The sequence below is a fragment of the Bos indicus genome, chromosome 12, assembly GCF_029378745.1.
Source record: "Bos indicus isolate NIAB-ARS_2022 breed Sahiwal x Tharparkar chromosome 12, NIAB-ARS_B.indTharparkar_mat_pri_1.0, whole genome shotgun sequence".
Taxonomy (NCBI): domain Eukaryota; kingdom Metazoa; phylum Chordata; class Mammalia; order Artiodactyla; family Bovidae; genus Bos; species Bos indicus.
In genome coordinates, this window is record NC_091771.1 from 1,904,026 (window position 1) to 1,924,836 (window position 20,811).

Here is a 20,811-nt window from a genome sequence, read left to right on the forward strand (position 1 = left end):
CTCTACATTGATAGCTGAGGAAGGCTTTCTTATCTCTCCTTGCTATTCTTTGGAACTCTGCATTCAGATGCTTATATCTTCCTTTTCTCCTTTGCTTTTCTCTTCTCTTCTTTTCACAGCTATTTGTAAGGCCTCCTCAGACAGCCATTTTGCTTTTTTGCATTTCTTTTCCGTGGGGATGGTCTTGATCCTTGTCTCCTGTACAATGTCACGAACCTCCGTCCATTGTTCATCAGGCACTCTATCTGTCAGATCTAGTCACGTAAATCTATTTCTCACTTCCACTGTATAATCATAAGGGATTTGATTTAGGTCATACCTGAATGGTCTAGTGGTTTTCCCCACTTTCCTCAATTTAAGTCTGAATTTGGCAATAAGGAGTTCATGATCTGATCCACAGTCAGCTTCCAGTCTTGTTTTTGCTGACTGTATAGAGCTTCTCCATTTTTGGCTGCAAAGAATATAATCAATCTGATTTCGGTGTTGACCAGCTGGTGATGTCCATGTGTAGAGTCTTTTCAATGTTGTTGGAAGAGAGTGTTTGTTATGACCACTGCATTCTCTTGGCAAAACTCTGTTAGCCTTTGCCCCGTTTCATTCCGTATTCCAAGGCCAAATTTGCCTGTTACTCCAGGCATTTCTTGACTTCCTACTTTTGCATTCCAGTCCCCCATAATGAAAAGGACATCTTTTGGGGTGTTAGTTCTAAAAGGTCTTGGAGGTCTTCATAGAACCATTCAACTTCAGCTTCTTCAGCGTTACTGGTTGGGGCATAGACTTGGATTACTGTGATATTGAATGGTTTGCCTGGGAAATGAACAGAGATCATTCTGTCGTTTTTGAGATTTCATCCAAGTACTGAATTTCAGACTCTGGTTGACCATTATGGCTACTCCATTTCTTCTAAGGGATTCCTGCCCACAGTAGTAAATATAATGGTCATCTGAGTTAAATTCACCCATTCCAGTCCATTTTAGTTTGCTGGTTCCTAGAATGTCAATGTCCACTCTTGCCATCTCCTGCTTGACCACTTCCAGTTTGCCTCGATTCATGGACCTGACATTCCAGGTTCCTATGCAATATTGCTCTTTACAGCATCGGACCTTGCTTCTATCACCAGTCCCATCCACAACTGGGTATTGTTTTTGCTTTTTCTCCATCCCTTCATTCTTTCTGGAGTTATTTCTCCACTGATCTCCAGTAACATATTAGGCATCTACCATCCCGGGGAGTTCCCCTTTCAGTATCCTATCATTTTGCCTTTTCATACTGTTCATGGAGTTCTCAAGGCAAGAATACTGAAGTGGTTTACCATTCCCTTCTCCAGTGGACCACATTCTGTCAGACCTCTCCACCATGACCCTCCAATCTTGGGTGGCCCCACAGGGCATGGCTTAGTTTCATTGAGTTAGACAAGGCTGTGGTCTGTGTGATCAGATTGGCTAGTTTTCTGTGGACCGCCGGCTGCAATGGACCACACAGAAGCGTGGCCGAGAACAGCTACCCCTCACCCAAGGTCAGGGGCGGTGACTGAAAGTGCCAGGCTGCAGAACAGGAGCAGCCGAGAGGAGCTACCCCACGTCTGAGTTCAGGGGCAGTGGCCGAGAAGAGCAACCCCACATCCAAGGAACGGCAGCTAGGCGGGGAGGGCCAAAAGGAGCTACTCTGCATCCAAGGTCAGGAGGGGCGGTTGTGAGGAGATACCCCTCGTCCAAGGTAAGGAGCAGTGGCTGCGCTTTGCTGGAGCAGCTGTGAAGAGATACCCCATGTCCAAGGGAAGAGAAACCCAAGTAAGATGGTAGATGTTACAAGAGGGCATCAGAGGTCAGACACACTGAAACCATAATCAGAGAAAACTAGCCAATCTGATCACACAGTTGCTCTATAAATAGTTGTAATTTTGATGTACTCATGGATGGAGGTGAGCTCAAGATCTTTGTACTCAACTAAGTTCATTTTGAGAGAGTCAGTTCTTAAGTAGGTTGATAAGAAATCTGGGGTCCCTGAGGAGGAGAAAGGGATCTGGGACTCCTGAGAAGGAGAAAAGGACAAACTTTGTTTCTACATTCCTTCATCTTAATCACATAAAATGTTTTTTTCTTTAAGCCCAGAACTGATGATTACACAACAAAACAACTCATCTTATACTCTGTACTAAGGGTTAATAACAACTGTGTATTCTGCTTGAGGAAATATTTCTCCTTCTTAAGACCCTTCTGATTAATCCTGTTATCTTAAAATGTATATTGTGGGAGTGGATCTGGTAAGACTCTTACAACCTTGAGACATTCTTTTGATTTACTGTAATAACCAATTGAAAAAATATGTAACTCCCTTGCTAAGATTACCGAGGAGGGGCACTCTCCATCCCCCTTCTGATGTATACATCAGAAGCTTTCTCTATCCTTTGTTCACTTTAATAAAACTCTGCTACACAAAAGCTCTTGAGTGATCAAGCCTGGTCCCTGGTCCCAAAGCCAAATCTTCTTCCGAGATCATGGATCCGACATCGTTCACTGTAAGCTATTAATTTCTTTGTGGTGTATTTCACAGAAATAATTATTTCCTTTACAATTAAAAAATATTCACCATGAAGTGCTTACTACCAGGTATCAACTATTCTGTGACATTATTTTTGGAAAGCATTCTGTTCTTATATCAAGAATCACTTTTATCTTTTTTCCATAGTATCTTTTAGTCAATTTTGTATACGTTTCTTTTTCTGATCAACAGTTTCAATGAGTGAGATTTCCCTGCAGTTGATTCCTATGGAAAGGTTCAGAGTGTTGCAACTAAAACCACAGCAACAACACTGCCAAAGATACGTTACTTTAACAGCATACAATTGACAAAACACTTTGACCCATGCTCACAATTTGACCCATGCTCTTATTTTTATCTTCATCCTATCAGAATTCTACGAACCAGATAGGATAATTATTATACCCATTTTTCAGAGGAGGATATTTGAGATCAAACAGATTGTAAAATGTTTCCAAGCATTAAGTGATTAGAACCTAGTCCTCAACCCTAGACATCACTACCAAGTATTTACCTCTTGGCAATGAGACATAACTTTTGTTATCATTAGGAACTGACTCAGTAAAAGAGTAAATTTATTGTTTATTTTCTTTTTATTTGAACTTTAAAATTATATAGAATTTGGGATGTTCTAAAGTAAGTAGTTCCTTAGTTTACATTAATAAAATATATTTCCTGTTCAGTGGATAATTAGCTGGTTATTCAACTTCATGGGTCTCAGAGTCTTGACTTTTATAGTGCCTAGGCTTAAACTCAAATACCTAAAACTGGTATTCAGTGAGACTAATTCTCAACACGTACTGAACTGAAACAAAGCCAGGACATCTTGAATCAAATGCAAGACTGACTCACAAAATGAGACTTTCCTAACTCTACATTTTTGCAAGTATAACAGAGCTAATGGACGGACACCCCCATGCTGTCACCAATGGGTCATTCTCAACCTTAGTCCTCCACCTGGCACAACAGGGAGCATTTCGAAGTTAAAATTAAAAAAAAAAAAAAAAACCCGAAGCCAAAGTCCGAGGTGATTCCATGGGACAGAGACTGGGGGACCCTCTGCTTCTTTTCTTTTCCTTCCATTTTGTTCTCCCCTCTGTGTCTCACCCTCATTGCCTTTCCTTGATATAACATTGACAACTGTTGCATGTCTTTGACTCAACCAACGTGTACTTTGTGCCTACCACATGCCAACACAATGGTAAATGTTGGAGTTCCGACTGAGAAATAACTCTTGTTGAAATGTTATAAAACTTTGATCTACTCCGAGGAAAAAAGCTATGGAAATTTAATCAGTAAAGTAGGGAGGCTGTTGTATTATAGCTTATTGTTATCTCCAATCTGGAAACGTAACAACAAACATACTTTGTGGTATGCACAGTTTTTATGTATTACATATCATTTTCTCCCCCAGCCAGATTTGTGGCTTATAAAAATAACCAAATATTTGCTTACAAATTGTTATAATGAAAATCTGAAATCTGCTGCAATAAGATTCATGGTCACAATAACTTTGAAAGCATTTGTTTGCATTTGGAGTGTGGGGGAATAATTTAAATTTAAAATTTTTGCATAAATTATTTATATGTTCAGTCCAAGATGCAATGGAATTACAACACTTTTTAGAAGTGAGGCAGAAGTTTAAAATTTACAAATAACTCTACATTTTGGTAGTACTAGATATAGTTTTCTAGAAAGCTGTATTTTTTGTTGTTGTTGTTTGAAAAGCGGTTAGTTGTTTTCACTCTCTCTAACAGATGGAACCAAAGCATTGTGAACATTTTCATTAAAACAGAAAATAAGCTATGAAAGAAGTGTCACATTGCCAAGTATTCAACCTGCAAATTAAATTCTACAACTTAGCAGGTGGTTGAAGTTCCCTTTAGAAATTTAAAATCAGCTTATTTTATTTATCTTTAACAGAGACACAGGTTCACTGCTGTATTCACTTACACAGAATCTGCATGTTTCTTAGACTTGACAGTTGGGGAAATATTTGCCAATTCTCACTCAAAATGGCTCAGAAATGCCACCGTCAGATGGTTGAGTCTTTGATTTCCTTCACTATTAAAGTTTACTATTTGTCTCTAGAATCAGTTGCAAGCCCTGATGGATCCAAAAATTTAAAGCCTCACACTCTGCATGTACTTTTTAAAACCATTTTGATACATATTATCATTCAGGCACTGGACTATACTATCCAATACAGAAAATTTCTTTATTAGACAGTAATCACTATGGACAGAAAGTTTGTTTTGCTGCAAAAGTCATATGTTGGATCCTAATTCCAATGTGATGGTATTTGAAGTTGGAGCCCCTGGGAAGTGATTAGGTCATGAGGGTGAAACCTTCATAATGGGATTACTGTCCTCATAAAAAAGGCTCCAGACCCCTTCTCTCTGCTTCTGCCATGTGGGAAGGCATCATCTATGAACCAGGATCTGAGCTCTCATCAGGCACTGAATATCCTGGCACCCTGATCTTGAACTACCCAGCCTCTAGAACAGTGAGAAATCAGTTTCTGTTGTTTATTAGCTACCCAGTCTATGGGCTTCCCTGGTGGCTCAAACGGTAAAGTGCCTGTCTGCAGTGCAGAAGAGCCGGGTTCGACCCCTGGGTTGGGAAGATCCGCTGAAGAAGGAAATGGCAGCCCACTCCAGTAGTCTTGCCAGGAAAACCCTATGGATGGAGGTGCCTGGTAGGCTACAATCCACAGGGTCACAAAGAGTTCAGTTCAGTCCAGTTCAGTTCAGTCGCTCAGTCATGTCCAACTCTTTGCGACCCCATGAATTGCAGCACGCCAGGACTCCCTGTCCCTATCCAACTCCCGGAGATCACTCAAACTCATGTCCATCGAGTCGGTGATGCCATCCAGCCATCTCATCCTCTGTCGTCCCCTTCTCCTCCTGCTCCCAATCCCTCCCAGCATCAGAGTCTTTTCCAATGAGTCAACTCTTCAATGAGGTGGCCAAACTATTGCAGTTTCAGCTTCAGCATCAGTCCTTCCAATGAACACCCAGGACTGATCACCTTTAGAATGGATTGGTTGGATCTCCTTGCAGTCCAAGGGACTCTCAAGAGTCTTCTCCAAACCACAGTTCAAAAGCATCAATTATTCAGTGCTCAGCTTTCTTCACAGTCCAACTCTCACATCTGTACATGACCACTGGAAAAACCATAGCCTTGACTAGACAGACTTTTGTGGGCAAAGTAATGTCTCTGCTTTTGAATATGCTAACTAGATTGGTCATAACTGTCCTTCCAAGGAGTCAGCGTCTTTTAATTTCATGGCTGCAATCACCATCTGCAGTGATTTGGGAGCCCAAAAAAATAACGTCTGACACTGTTTCCACTGTTTCCCCATCTATTTCCCATGAAGTGATGGGACCATTTGCCACGATCTTCATTTTCTGAATGCTGAGCTTTAAGCCAACTTTTTCACTCTCCTCTTTCACTTTCATCAAGAGGCTTTTTAGTTCCTCTTCACTTTCTGCCATAAGGGTGGTGTCATCTGCATACCTGAGGTTATTGATATTTCTCCTGGCAATGTTGACTCCAGCTTGTGCTTCTTCCAGCCCAGCGTTTCTCATGATGTACTCTGCATAGAAGTTAAATAAGCAGGGTGACAATATACAGCCTTGATGTACTCCTTTTCCTATTTGGAACCAGTCTGTTGTTCCATGTCCAGTTCTAACTGTTGCTTCCTGACCTGCATATAGGTTTCTCAAGAGGCAGGTCAGGTGGTCTGGTATTCCCATCTCTTTCAGAATTTTCCACAGTTTACTGTGATACACACAGTCAAAGGCTTTGGCATAGCCAATAAAGCAGAAATAGATGTTTTTCTGGAACTCTCTTGCTTGTTCCATGATCCACCAGATGTTGGCAATTTGATCTCTGGTTCCTCTGCCTTTTCTAAATCCAGCTTGAACATCTGGAAGTTCACGGTTCACATATTGCTGAAGCCTGGCTTGGAGAATTTTGAGCATTATTTTACTAGCGTGTGAGATGAGTGCAATTGTGCGGTAGTTTGAGCATTCTTTGGCATTGCCTTTCTTTGGGATTGGAATGAAAACTGACCTTTTCCAGTCCTGTGGCCACTGCTGAGTTTCCAGATTTGCTGGCATACTGAGTGCAGCACTTTCACAGCATCATCTTTCAGGATTTGAAATAGCTCAACTGGAATTCCATCACCTCCACCAGCTTTGTTCGTAGTGATGCTTCTAAGGCCCACTTGACTTCACATTCCAGGATGTCTGGCTCTAGGTCAGTGATCACACCATTGTGATTATCTGGGTCATGAAGATCTTTTTTGTACAGTTCTTCTGTGTATTCTTGCCACTTCTTCTTAACATCTTCTGCTTCTGTTAGGTCCATAGAATTTCTGTCCTTTATCGAGCCCATCTTTGCATGAAATATTCCCTTGGTATCTCTAATTTTCTTGAAGAGATCTCTAGTCTTTCCCATTCTGTTGTTTTCCTCTATTTTGATCTATTTTCCTCTACATTGATAGCTGAAGAAGGCTTTCTTATCTCTCCTTGCTATTCTTTGGAACTCTGCATTCAGATGCTTATATCTTCCTTTTCTCCTTTGCTTTTCACTTCTCTTCTCTTCACAGCTATTTGTAAGGCCTCCTCAGACAGCCATTTTGCTTTTTTGCATTTCTTTTTTATGGGGATGGTCTTGATCCCTATCTCCTGTACAATGTCATGAACCTCCGTCCATAGTCCATAAGGCACTCTGTCTGTGAGATCTAGTCCCTTAAATCTATTTCTCACTTCCACTGTATAATCATAAGGGATTTGATTTAGGTCATACCTGAATGGTCTAGTGGTTTTCCCTACTTTCTTCCATTTAAGTCTGAATTTGGCAATAAGGAGTTCATGATCTGAGCCACAGTCAGCTCCCGGTCTTGTTTTTGTTGACTGTATAGAGCTTCTCCATCTTTGGCTGCAAAGAATATAATCAATCTGATTTCGGTATTGACCATCTGGTGATGTCATGACTGAGAGAATCCAATTCCAAAATTTCAGCTTATGGTAATCTGTTACAGTAGCCTGAAATATTTCTAGCTTAGACAACAATAGTTAAGCAATTGACACTTCCAAATCTCTGCAAGACTGTAATGATGAATTTACTCGATACATTAAAGAGTGGCCTTGGTCTACAGTCATTTCAGAGGTGATGAAGTAGATGTACCTTTTCTTTTTCTAATGTCAGTGCCATAAGATTAATTTCACAAAAACGTAATTTTTCTTCCAAAAATGTTTTTATGCTTTTCCGCTACCTCAGAATAAAACTTAGACTAGTCATTCACAGACTCTTCAATTTTCCCTCCAAACTCTTCTCCCGATAACTTCTCAAAAGATTTTGTTTTTCCAGGTAAACTGATACATTTATTAATTGTCTCCCAAGTAAGTTGGCACTACTTTGTATGCCCCTCTGCTCACTTTTTATACACCTTCCTTCTTGATGGTCTAAATCCTTCTTTTCCCTGCAGGAACAACTTAAATCATAACACAATGAAATCTTTCTTAATCATCCAAGATTTTCTTCTTAAATCTCTCTACCATCACTTATTATGTAGCTTGTATGCTTCTTTGTATTCCTTGTATACATTCAACCTTCCCAATTAGAATGTAAGATCCTGAGGGTAGAAATGCCATATTACACACCGAGTCCCTATTACCCCAGTACCCAGGACATAGTAATCAGTTTTTAGTGTTAATATTGGTAAGATAACTGAGATTTTCCCAGGTTACATCAAAAAATATAAAACACACTTATTTCAAGTTCATAGCCTTTGGGGTTTAAAACTATAGCTGAATTTTCGCTTGACCAGCATGCTTCCTCATTTTCTTTCTTCAGACTTTTCTGGGGTCTTCACCCTCCCTCTATGTGGAGTGTCAATTTTAGTGTTGAATTTTTCAGAACAGGCCTGCACGTAATCCTGGATATTAGTAAATTCAAGCAAAAGTTGAATTCTCACTCACACCGTGTCTGGAGTGCTTTTCTCCACATTCTCCTTCCTCTGGAACTCGGGCTACTATTTCAGCCCTTATCTGGAGCAATGAAGAAGCAGGGAAATAAAGTGTGGCAAATGTGCACTGATTTCAAACTTGCTAAGGATGGACTTCCCTGGTGGCACAGTGGGTAGAATCAACCTGCCAATGCAGGGAACATGGGCCCAGTCCCTGGCCAGGAAGATTCCCCATGCTGTGGGAAAACCAAGCTGGTGTGCCACAACTGCTGAGCTTGCACGCCGCAACTACTGAAGCCCTCACGCCTAGAGCCTGTGCTCCAAGGAGAAAAGCCACTGCAGTGAGAAGCCAGCTCACCACACAAAAAGTAGCCCCTTCCCTGTAACTAGAGAAAGACTGTGCAACACAGCAGAGACTTAGTGCAACCAAAAACAAATAAATAAATAAAATTACTTAAAAATTATTCTTTGAAAAACTTACTAAGGAAGTACACATATTTACTAGCAGAAGTCTAAACATCAATAAAACTGAATTGAGAACCCAGAGTTAAATCTTTACACTTATTATCAATTTGAAAAATGGTCTTTTTAACATGGTGTTGAGATAATTACATACTCACATAAAAAAGAATAAAGTTGAATAACTACCTCATATTGTATAGAAAAATTAATCCAAAATGGATCATAGACCTAAATGTAAACTAAATATAAAATAAAAATGTAAAAGTAACATGCAAAATTAAATGAAAAAGCTAATATTATAAAACTCTTAAAATGGGATTAAATTTTCATGATCTCAGGTATGTATGACACTAACAAAAATGTTTCCTTCTTTATGACATAAAAGAAAAAAATAAATAAAATTAGACTTCATTAAAATGAAAAACTTTGATCTTCAAGAAAGTAAAAAGACAGCGAAGCAATGTGAGAACATATATGCAGATAGTATGTCTGACAAGGGACCTGTATCCAGAATATATAAAGAACTCAACACTCAACAATAAAAAGACAATCCAGTTAAAAATGGGCAAATGATTTAAAAAGACACTTCTCCAAAGAAATGTATAAATGACCAACAGGCACATGAAAAGATATTCAACATCTTTAGTCATTAAAGAAATGCAAACCAAAATCGCAACAAGGTGCCCACAAGGATAGTTAAATTTAAAAGACAGAAAATTATAAGTGTTGGTGGAGAAACTGAAACACTTATACACTGCTGGTGGGGATGTAAAATAGTTCAGCTGCTTTAGAAAACAGCTTAGCAGTTCCTCAAAAAGATAAACATAGAGTTACCACATTACCCAGCAATCTCACTCCTGAGTATATATGCAAAACAAATGAAAAGAACAAAAACCTGTAAACAAATGTTCATAGTGGCATTATTCATGACAGCTAACAGTGGAGACAACCAAAATGTCCATCAGTGAATGAACGGATAAACAAAATGCAGTAAATCCATACACTGAAATATTACTCCACCATAGAAAGGAGTGAAATACTGATCATACTACAACTGGGATGACCTTGGAATCATTATGTTCATTGAAAGAAGCCAGTCATGAATGGCCACACATTGTATGAAGCATCCAGAATAGGTAAGTCTGTAGAGACAGAAAATAAATTAGCATTGGACAGGGGCTGGTGATATAGCAACTGCTGCTGAACATTAGGTTTCACTTTGGAGTGATGAAAACTTCCCAGAACCAGATGGAGAAGATAAATGAACAACTCTGTGAATATACTGAAAACCACAGAACTGTACAATTGAAGAGAGTGTATTTTACGGTTTGTGAATTACATCTCAATAAGAATGTTATTTTTTTAAGTGACATCCATCCCTTCTGCTCCCTTTCATTGGTCAAAGTCACATGGCCATGAGTTATCCCAATGAAAGAGAATTGCAACCCTACTGTGTGCTTGGAAGGAAAGTGGAAATATCTGGGGGGACTGTATGAATGACTGCAAGCAGTGCCCTCAGCCTTTAGTTCTACAAGTAAGATGAGTCTCCAGGTAGGCCAGTCATGACACTGCACCCTCCTGGACACAATGATTGGCTCTGCTGTTGTTGTTGTTGTTCAGTCACTCAGTCCTGTCCGACTCTTTGTGACCACATGGACTGTAGCACTCCAGGCTTCCCTGTTCATCACCATCTCCCAGAGCTTGCTCAAACTCAGGTCCATTGAGTTGGTGATGCCATCTCATCCTCTGTTGTCCCTGTCTCTTCTTGCCTTCAATCTTTCCCTGCAACAGGGTCTTTTCTAATGAGTCAGCTCTTCACAACAGGTGACTGAAATATTGGAGCTTCAGCTTCAACATCTGTCCTTCCAATGAATATTCAAGATTGATTTCCTTTAGGATGGACTGGTTTGATCGCCTTGCAGTCCAAGGGACTCTCAAGGGTCTTCTCCAACACCACAGTTCAAAAGCATCAGTTCTTCAGTGTTCAGCCTAGTTCTTAAAAATCCGCCTTCAATGCAGGAGACCCTGATTGATTACTGAGTTGGGAAGATCTGCTGGAGAAGGGATAGCCTACCCACTCCAGTATTCTTGGGCTTCCCTTGTGGCTCAGCTGGTAAAGAATCCGCCTGCAATGTGGGAGACCTGGGTTCGATCCCTGGGTTGGGAAGATCCCCTGGAGAAGGAAATGGCTACCCGCTCCAGTATTCTGGCCTGGAGAATTCCATGGACTGTATAATTGTCCATGGGGTCACAAAGAGTCAAACATAAATGAGCTACTTTCATTTCACTTCACTTCAGCCTTCTTTATGGTTCAATTCTCACATCCATGCATGACTACTGGAAAAACCATAACTTTGACTGTACAGACCTTTGTTGGCAAAGTGATGGTGCTGTGTAGTGGGCATGTAACAGAAGTTAGGACAACCAGTCCTTTTGTGGCTTGGTGTATGTTACAGACAGAAATATTGGGGGATTATTAAACAGGAGGATGAGAGTTGGAAACTATCAGAAGCTGTATATAAGATCCTTGTGGAGAGAGCCTGCATCCAGCTGTGACTTCTAACCTCCTAGATTTTCAAGATGCAAAAGAATTCTGATTAATGAACCATTAACAGCAAAGTGGATTTTAATCTTATAATTCTTTGCCCAGCAGATGTCTCACATGTTTCTTGAGAAATCCCACCAGTGTTTCTACTTTGCCACCTTCTGGAATATGTTCTCATTCCCTCACTGTTGATGCCTAAACAGAAGGAATCTCCTTTTACCCAGGCTTTCACGCTCCCCTTTGCCTACAACTTCAGAACCCACCTTTGATGTTTCCCCAGATTGAAAGATTTTTAATGGAGCTCATTGTTCTGTGTTTTACTGCTTGTGCTAAACAGCTTATAAACTGATCCCCAACTCTCCACCTATGTGTGTGTGAGGGTGGGCTGGACTCTGGAGAGTGGGCTGGACCTGTGACCTGTGCTAGCAAATGATGGAATGCCATTTCCAAGGCTAGGTTATAAAAGACTCCAATTTTTGATTTGCTTGTCTCCTCTTGCTCTCTCTTCCTCATTCTGATAAATGCTAGACACCATGTTGTCAGTTGCCCTAGGAAGAGGCCCACATTGCAAGAAATTGAGGGCTTCCTCTGGCCAACAATCCACAAGAAACTGAATCTTGTCAATATCAAATGAGTGAATATGGAACTGGATATTCACCAGCTGAGCCTTGAGAGTTCTGCAGCCCAGCTGGTACCTTGATTGCAAACCTTGAAACAGAGGCCTCAATTAAGTAAGCCATGTCCAAGTTTCTGATCCATACAAACTGTGAAATAGCAAATATTGTTTTAAGTCAATAATTTTGTCATACTTTGTTATGCAGCAGTAAATAACCAATACAGTGCCCCTTCCTCGAAATCATGACACAAGCTCTTTTTAGATCAAGGTTGGGAGTTGTTATGTATAACTGTGTTCTAAACTGCTCTCAAAAAGTATCTGTTCTTGGGCTTGCCTGGTGGTGCATTGGATAGGTGTTTGCCTGCCAATGCAAGGGACATGGGTTCGATCCTTGGTCCAGAAGAATTCCACAGGTTGCAGAGCAACTAAGCCTGTGCACCACAACTATTGAGCCTGTGCTCTGTGTCCTGGGAGCCACACCTACTGAGCCCACGGGCCGCAACTACTGAAACCCATGTGACTAGAGCCCATGCTCCACAACAGGAGAAGTCACCACAATGAGAAGCCCAAACACTGCAACAAAGAGCAGCCCCCTGCTCACTGCGATGCCCTCCAATCAGACATCACGCTCTGTCCATTTCCGTATTGATGTGATGTCAATTCCTGTTTCTGTCTTAGGCTCTTTCAAGATGGTCTTGATGACTCCTCACGTCTCTGCAGTGCTTCAAAATTAAATAAGATGATATTGAACCTGCATATCAGTTTTTTTCATCCAAAGAATCAGTAGAATGTGAAATATTTAAGCCAGAGATAGAGTTGGTGAATGAGCCCATGAATCCTTTAGGAGAACCCTCTAAGTAACTGCAGGTAAAGCTGCCCAGCTGGCTTATTCCGCTTGGGTTTCTAAGATTCCTATGTCCTGGCCAACACCTCCCGCACATGGATACCCACTCACATGCTCAGTTTGACTCACCCTGGTCAGAGTCCTGGGTCCCCATGCAGGGTCTTCCACCAGCTCCGGGATCTGTCTGTTACCTCACTCCAGCCAGACCTGCTCCAGGAGACTGGACCCAGCCCGCCCTCTCTTGAGTGCTGACACTGGTAACATAAGTTATAGCAGATAGTACCTGCTTCATCTCTCTCATGTAACCAAAGGGTCAGCCAGGGCTTCCTCCCTCTCAGACAGTGGGAATTCCTACCCACAGGCCAGTGCCTATCTGGACCCTCCCTTTGGTTCCCCACAGCCTCTACTCCTCTCAGAAGGTTTAACATCCATCTCTCCCTTTACACCAGTTTCTACAAGAAATCCAACCAAATGAAATAGGCTGTGATGGTCTGTGGATTTTTACTTCATGCTGGGAGGGTCTGGAAACACGAAGGTCTCCATGCAGCTGTCACTGTCTGGGCCCCTCTGCCTTTTCACCACCTGGTGTCCTCTCAGGGGACCCGATGTGCTGAGCACACTCCAGTCTGCCCTGGTACTCACAGCAGTGCCTCTGCCAGGAGTTCTGGGTTATGAAGTTTCCTCTTTCTCATTATACTTGCTTTGGATACAGTTTCTAGAATGATCCAGTCTGATATCTTATAAGTTCCTCTTCTCACCTATTCAGCTGCCTTCCCGCAATAGCAAAAAGCAAAAGTTAGTCTTAAAGTCATGTCTGACTCTTTGTGATCCCATGGACCATAGCCTGCCAGCCTCCTCTGTCCATGGAATTCTCCAGGCAAGAGTACTAGAGTGGGTTGCCATTTCCTTTTCCAGAGGATCTTCCTGACCCAGGGATCAAACCCAGGTCTCCTGCATTGCAGGCAGATTCTTTGCCAACTGAGTCACTAGGGAAGACCAATAGCAAAGCACCTCCTTTTTCCTGATGCCGGTCCTAGAACTAGGCTGCATTTGCCAGACCCTGGGTATGTTGGCCTGTTCACCAGGATTTGGACTTCCCCCCACTCCATTGTTTACCACTAAACCCCTGCTTTGGGAAAATCCTAACAATTGACTGGGACAGCAAAGTTTTTTCCATTTCATAGATGTGTGTGCTGAGGCCAAGGCGATGCTTTCTCTTGGATCTGCACACAGAGAGACAAATTAATCAAAAAGATCTTAAGCAGGCACTGTTTGTTTTGCATGAACAAACAGCAATGGCTCTTTGTTTAAATTTAATAGTTAAAAATGAACAGTTCTGGTGATAATTACCACATATTTATATTGGTATTTTACTTTTTAAGTTCTGGGAGAACAGCAGTTTAACTCGATTGAATCATATTTTTTAAGCCAAAGGTTAAGTGCTACTATTGCCTTTTAACTTTAGAGAAGACAAAGAATTTACTAAGAAAATGCCCCAAATTAATAGTCATTTACAGTATATGTTTTTGTTGTGGAGGAGATGAAAAAAGAGCTAAAAGTAACCAACAATAGATTAAAGGAAATAAATATAACATTTATCTATTAATATTCAGAAACATATGTAGAAAATCATCAGTGTTGCCCACATTTGCATATGGCTGACTTTGGTTGTTGGATGGATGAAGCATGTTTGTCACAGAAGACCCTGCAGGGCAAATGGAACACTAAGCACTTCACGCCACAAAACCAACCCTGCTGATGCAGCCCTTATCACACTACAAGCAAGAACATCACAGTGGCATTTGTAATAAGAATGTTGTTAATGATAATCTCATGATCTATGAAAAACATTGCTGGTTTTAGAATCATGCTTCATCTTAGTCCTGTTTCTAGCCACCAGAAAGAGGGAATTTTTTTCATTGTGATAGTCTGTTTGCACTTCTCTTTAAAATATGCTTTTCCGGTGCATGGCACACGGGTATTTTAATTAAAACTCATCCATATGGAAGCTTTCTACCTGATCCTAGTAAATAATTTGAAATAGAAATATTTGAAAGAGACTATTACAAATCAAAAACAGTTACCAATTTGGAATTATAAGTAGAGTAGATTACATAGAACATGTTTATAGAAATGAGCCTTTATAATAAACACATATAAAGATGCTCAACATCACTCATTATTAGAGAAATACAAATCAGAACCACAATAAGATATCATCTCATGTTGGTCAGAATGGCTGCCATCAAAAAGTCTGCAAACAGTAAATGCTGGAGAAGGTGTAGAGAAAGGGGAATCTTTTTGTTGGTGGGAATGCATACTGGTACAGCCACTCTGGAGAATAGTGTGAACATTCCTTAAAAAACTTAAATACAACTGTCATACAACACAGCAATCCCACTTCTGGGCACACACACCAAGGAAACCAGTGTGTTACTTTTTGCTACTGGGGGAAGGCAGCTGAATAGTTGAGAAGAGGAACTTATAAGATATCAGACCGGATCATTCTAGAAACTGTATCCAAAGCAAGTATAATGAGAAAGAGGAAACTTCATAACCCAGAACTCCTGGCAGAGGCCCTGCTGTGAGTACCAGGGCAGACTGGAGTGTGCTCAGCACATCGGGTCCCCTGAGAGGACACCAGGCGGTGAAAAGGCAGAGGGGCCCAGACAGTGACAGCTGCATGGAGACCCTCATGTTTCCAGACCCTCCCAGCATGAAGTAAAAATCCACAGACCATCACAGCCTATTTCATTTGGTTGGATTTCTTGTAGAAACTGGTGTAAAGGGAGAGATGGATGTTAAACCTTCTGACAGGAGTAGAGGCTGTGGGGAACCAAAGGGAGGGTCCAGATAGGCACTGGCCTGTGGGTAGGAATTCCCACTGTCTGAGAGGGAGGAAGCCCTGGCTGACCCTTTGGTTACATGAGAGAGATGAAGCAGGTACTATCTGCTATAACTTATGTTACCAGTGTCAGCACTCAAGAGAGGGCGGGCTGGGTCCAGTCTCCTGGAGCAGGTCTGGCTGGAGCAAGGTAACAGACAGATCCCGGAGCTGGTGGGAGACCCTGCATGGGGACCCAGGGCTCTGACCAGGGTGAGTCAAACTGAGCATGTGAGTGGGTATCCATGTGTGGGAGGTGTTGGCCAGGACATAGGAATCTTAGAAACCCAAGCAGAATAAGCCAGCTGGGCAGCTTTACCTGCAGTTACTTAGAGGGTTCTCCTAAAGGATTCATGGGCTCATTCACCAACTCTATCTCTGGCTTAAATATTTCACATTCTACTGATTCTTTGGATGAAAAAACTGATATGCAGGTTCAATATCATCTTATTTAATTTTGAAGCACTGCAGAGATGTGAGGAGTCATCAAGACCATCTTGAAAGAGCCTAAGACAGAAACAGGAATTGACATCACATTAATATGGAAATGAACAGAGCGTGATGTCTGATTGGAGGGCATTGCAGTGAGCAGGGGGCTGCTCTTTGTTGCAGTGTTTGGGTGTGACTTCCCCTGTTGTGGAGCATGGGCTCTAGTCACATGGGTTTCAGTAGCTGCAGCCTGTGGGCTCAGTAGTTGTGGCTCCCAGGACACAGAGCACAGGCTCAATAGTTGTGGCGCGCAGGCTTAGTTGCTCTGCAACCTGTGGAATTCTCCTGGACCAAGGATCGAACCCATGTCCCTTGCATTGGCAGGCAAACGCCTATCCAATGCACCACCAGGCAAGCCCAAGAACAGATACTTTTTGAGAGCAGTTTAGAACACAGTCATACATAACAACTCCCAACCTTGATCTAAAAAGAGCTTGTGTCATGATTTCGAGGAAGGGGCACTGTATTGGTTATTTACTGCTGCATAACAAAGTATGACAAAATTATTGACTGGGTTTCTCTTACCTTGGATGTGGGGTATCTCTTCACGGCTGCTCCAGCAAAGTGCAGCCACTGCTCCTTACTTTGGACGAGGGGTATCTCCTCACCGCTGCCCCTCCTGAGACACAATATTCATTGCATCACTGTTTACAATAGCTAGTACATGGAAGCAACTTAGATGTCCATCAACAGACAAATGGATAAGGAATTTGTAGTGCATATGTACAATGGAATGAATATTCAGTTCAGTTCAGTTCATTTCAGTTGCTCAGTCGTGTCCAACTCTTTGCAACCCCATGAATCACAGCACACCAGGCCTCCCTGTCCATCACCAACTCCCGGAGTTAACTCAGATTCACATCCATCGAGTCAGTGATGCCATCCAACCATCTCATCCTCTGTTGTCCCCTTCTCCTCCTGCCCCCAATCCCTCCCAGCATCAGAGTCTTTTCCAATCAGTCAGCTCTTCGCATGAGGTGGCCAAAGTAATGGAGTTTCAGTTTTAGCATCATTCCCTCCAAAGAAATTCCAGGGCTGATCTCCTTCTGGTTGTACTGGAGTTTCAGCTTCAGCATCATTCCCTCCAAAGAAATCCCAGGGCTTGTCTCCTTCAGAATGGACTGGTTGGATCTCCTTGCAGTCCAAGGGACTCTCAAGAGTCTTCTCCAACACCACAGTTCAAAAGCATCAATTCTTCTGCGCTCAGCCTTCTTCACAATCCAACTCTCACATCCATACATGACCACAGGAAAAACCATAGCCTTGACTAGATGGACCTTTGTTGGCAAAGTAATGTCTCTGCTTTTGAATATGCTATTGATATCTTAATATAATTGAGAAAACTGATGTATTAAAATACAATGAAAGTTAATACTTCAAATTAATTTTATTTACTACTGGAACACTAGAGGAGGTGGTACGAAGAATATAAGAATGCTAATCTAGAAATCAGGAGCTTTTTGTATTAGTTCCTTCCCTCCCACCAGGTGTGTAGTCTCAGAAAGATGATTAACCTCTTCTTACCTTATCTAAGGGATTCCTGCCCACAGTAGTAGATATAATGGTCATCTGAGTTAAATTCACCCATTCCAGTCCATTTTAGTTCTTCTTTTCCTAGACCTAATTTTCAGTCCATACAATGACTCAAAGTTAAAGGAAGGATAGGACATAAACTTTCAAAATTTGCATTTTTTCTGTCAAATGAGAGTTCAAAAAATTAATTCCATTGAGGTTTTAATATTAATATATAACTTGAATTGTAGAAGAATACATTAATAGGAAATATATATCATTCTAAGATAAGAAAAAAATACTTAATACATTATTCCTAAACTGATTTTTTTTGCTGTTGTTTTATAAGATTAGATTGCAGATTTCCTTTCATTAGAAAAGTACTTTACAACATTCGTTGAACAATACGTCATACAAATAATCTTTCTTGAGAATTTGTAATAAATCAGAGACTTTCTGACAATTAAAAATAGAAATAGCCTTCATATATCACTGTATCAGATAAGCTGTGTCCAGCTATAAGAAATAGAAATCCTAAATTACTTTGCTAGCATATGAGATAAGTGCAACTGTGCAGGAGAAAGGGAGTGCAAAAAGAAGAAAAAACCTCCTCCTGGATATCACAGTCACTTGAAAGTGCCGAGGGCAGGCCTTCGGCAGAAGGCCTGGTCGGTGGTCACCTGGCCCAGCAATCTGCAACAGTGTAGGCGCCAAGGATGCAGACTTGATGGGGAATGTGCCCTCAGCGCCCCCACCCCCAGACTTGGGGCAGCTCTCAGGACACCACAGACTTTGTCAGTGATGCCGCGCCTCACTGAGGCTTTCCCCGAGCCCTGGACGGCGGGGCCAGGACTGCAGAGCAGCTTGAGGGCTGCCCCAGGGCTGAATCCCAGCAGGGACACCCTGTTGAGGACAGCTGTGGCTCAGCCTTCCATGGGGACTGAGACTACTGAGAGCCTTGGAGTCGCTAAGGGACAAATACTTGAATCCTTGGTTGAGGGCACAGCTGCCAGTGGGGTGGAGTTGCACACCATGGAGAGCTCGAACTCGGCCCCAGCAAGGCCTAGAGCACCCCACCTCCTGTGGATGCCCCAGCCTCTGCAGTGGGCACGGTGCCCACCAGTCAGCCCACCAAGTCATGGACCAGTCTTTTTCATGATTCTAACTCTATTCTTCCTCCTTGCCTGTGGTTTCTGTGGAAACTAAGAATTCCCCTTCCACCACATCTCCCTTCATCTCTGAAAAGCAGGCAGAAGTCAAGGAAGGGCTGGTTCCAGTTTCAGAGGATCCCGAAGCCATAAAGATTGCAGAGTTCCTGGAGAACACCACCCTGATTCATAAACCAGTGTCGTTGCAACCCTGTGGGCTGATCTACACAGGAAATTGGTGCTACATCAAAGCCACACTGCAGGCGTTGGTAGCTTGCCCACCAGTATATCACCTGATGAAGTTCATTCCCCTGTATTTAAAAGTGCAAAGCCCTTGTACATCCACACCCATGACAGACAGCTTTGTTTAGCTAATGAATGAGTTTACTAATATGCCAGTACCTCCAAAACCCAGACAAGGTCTTAGGGATAAAATCATGAGGGATATCTGCCCCAGAGCTGCCTTTGAACCCACTTATATTTGTAGACTCCTGACGGTGATCAAGTGGAGCCTGTCTGAAAAGGATGGGCAAGAAGATGCTGAGGAGTACTCAGGTTTCATTCTAAATGGACTCCATGAGGAAATGCAGAACCAAAAGAAACTTCTATCACCAAATAATGAAAACCTTACTGTTTCCAGTGGACCCAAAAGCCACTCAGTGAACAAAGAGGAGCAGGAAGAACCAGAAGAAGGAAGTGAGGACAAGTGGGAGTAAGCAGGCCCCGGAAACAAGACCACAGTCACTCATCAGGTGGCCTTTGTTCAGACCCCCATCGCTGGCATTTTTTGGTGGACACATCAGGTCTGTGGTTTACCAGCAGAGTTCAAGAGTCTGCCACTGGGCAGCTGTTCTTCAATCTGCATCTGGAAATCCAGTCCAACAAGATATGCACTGTCCAGAACGCACTGGGGAGCCTGGTGGCCAGAGAGTCTGTCCAGGGTGACACCACCAAAACTGAACAAGAGGTGGAGATCAGCTGGAGAATGACTCTGGAAAAGCTCCGTCTTATGCTCCTGCTGCACCTCCAGCGGTTCGTGTACAAGACTGGGGGCTGTCAGAAGCTCATCAGAAATGCTGAATATCCTGCGGACTTGGAAATGAGTAACTAAGACTGCTCTCTCCGGGGCTTAAAAATAAGAACTTTAAATGCCACAGAGCCTATAGGCTGTTTGCAGTGGTCTACCACCACTGCGGCAGCGCCATGGGCTGCCACAGGACATCTCCCAGATCAGGCTCAAGGGCTGGCGGCACACTGACGAGCAGACTGTGACGGTGATCAGCCCAACTGTCAGGATGATCAGCCAGATGGTCACGGTGATCAGCCGGACCGTCAAGGCCATCAGCCAGCAGCAGGAGCGACGCCCACCGCAGAGCTCGCAGCCCACCTCCGCGCGCCACAGTTGCGTGGACCTGCTGTAGCCGCGCCTAGGCTGCTTGTAGGCTCCGCTCTCACCACCTCCCCTCTTCTCTTTAGTGGCTCTTAAAGGACAGACTCTTTATCCTTATCGCAAAAATGGGCTAGAGTGAAAGGAGACGCCTTGTGGTTTGTGCACAGCATAGCTTCCACTGACTTCTAGCTTCCAAATCAAAATCATCTGGTGAAACAGACTGTCGCTTGATTCAAGAAAATACATGAGAAACCCATTTCTGAAATAATAGTGATTTCTGAGTAAGAAGGGTAACTTGCATTTGATTCCAGGTCTAATTACATAGTAGAGTAAGTCCTGCACCAGCAACAACAATTGTAAATTTGTGAAAATGAATTTTATCTTTCCTTAAAAAAGATAAATT

General features: G+C 42.4%; 1 pseudogene; it reads left to right on the plus strand.

The window, feature by feature from the left end:
- The window catches only part of LOC109566966 (ubiquitin carboxyl-terminal hydrolase 10-like), a 101,289-nt pseudogene extending 80,850 nt beyond the window's left edge, over positions 1–20,439 (plus strand).
- Positions 20,440–20,811: the final 372 nt, after the last annotated feature.